Source organism: Equus quagga, unplaced genomic scaffold (genome assembly GCF_021613505.1).
Source record: "Equus quagga isolate Etosha38 unplaced genomic scaffold, UCLA_HA_Equagga_1.0 207779_RagTag, whole genome shotgun sequence".
Classification (NCBI taxonomy): domain Eukaryota; kingdom Metazoa; phylum Chordata; class Mammalia; order Perissodactyla; family Equidae; genus Equus; species Equus quagga.
Window position 1 is genome coordinate 29,589 of NW_025798977.1, and position 1,164 is coordinate 30,752.

The window sequence follows — 1,164 nt, forward strand, 5'->3', positions numbered from 1 at the left end:
TTACCCAGAAGATAATTTAGTGATGATTGATTTTTTTCAGGGCACTTTTCACATTATTCCTTAAGCTGTAGATGAGTAGGTTTGATATAGGAATGGCAAGTTTATACAAAACAGAGGCCATTTTGTCTGTGTCCATGGAGTAAGATAACCTGAATCACAAATACATGAACCAGAGTGTAACATGAAATATAGGCACAGTGGTTACGTGGGAGGTGCATGTAGAGAAGCATTTTCATCTTCCTTCCGCTGAGTTCATTCTAAGGATGGTAGTTATGATGTAGCTGTGGGAGAGGAGGACAGTGATGATGCTGTATCCCAGAACACAACTACCAAAAGTGAACACCACAATCTCATTGACAGTTATGGCTAGAGCTAGTGAGGGTAGGATGTCCCAGAAAAAGTGATTGATGACATTAGAATTACAAAATGGCAAATGAAATGTGCATCACGTGGATTACTGAATCAACCAAACCTTCCATATACACGATGGCCACTAGCTGGGTACCGACTCTCCTGGACATGGCTATTGTATAAAGAAGAGGACGGCAAGTGGCTACATAAAGGTCATATTCCATGATGGCCAATATGAGACATCCCGCATTTGCAAAGGCCCCTCAAAAATACATCTGAATGGCATGTAAATTATATGGAATCATTTTTTGCTCAGATAAGAAATCAGCCAGCATTTGGGGAGTGAAAGTAGAGGAGTAGCCAACATCACAGAATGACAGATTGCTCAGGAAATAATACATGCGCATGTGGAGTCTGGCACCCTTCTGGAGCACAGTATCATCCCTAGATTGGCAATCACAATTATGTCACAAGCCAGCAGAAATAGAACAAAGAGCCCCTGCTGCACATCCTGTCTGTCAGAAAGTCCTAGGAATAGGAAGTCAGTAAACACGGTGCAGTTCTCAACAGCCATCACTCAGGTCTGGAAATCCCTGGTTAAGAAAGAAATGGAAGTGGAGGGTAATATCATAATATTATCTTAACGGTTAAACTGCCATTCCTTTCTATTTTTCAGCAATTAGAAAAAAAGAGATTGCTAAATCCGTTGTTGGTAAACTTATCTCCCTGAAATGTACAATTGCATATAAATTGATAAAACAATAATAATAATACTGCTTCCATTTGTATAGCACTGTAAAGAGTTTGTAGGAC

At 39.9% G+C, this 1,164-nt stretch overlaps 1 pseudogene; it reads right to left on the reverse strand.

Moving 5' to 3' along the window:
* Positions 1-925, reverse strand: LOC124233616 (olfactory receptor 1044-like; annotated as a pseudogene).
* Between the last annotated feature and the right edge of the window lie 239 nt (positions 926-1,164).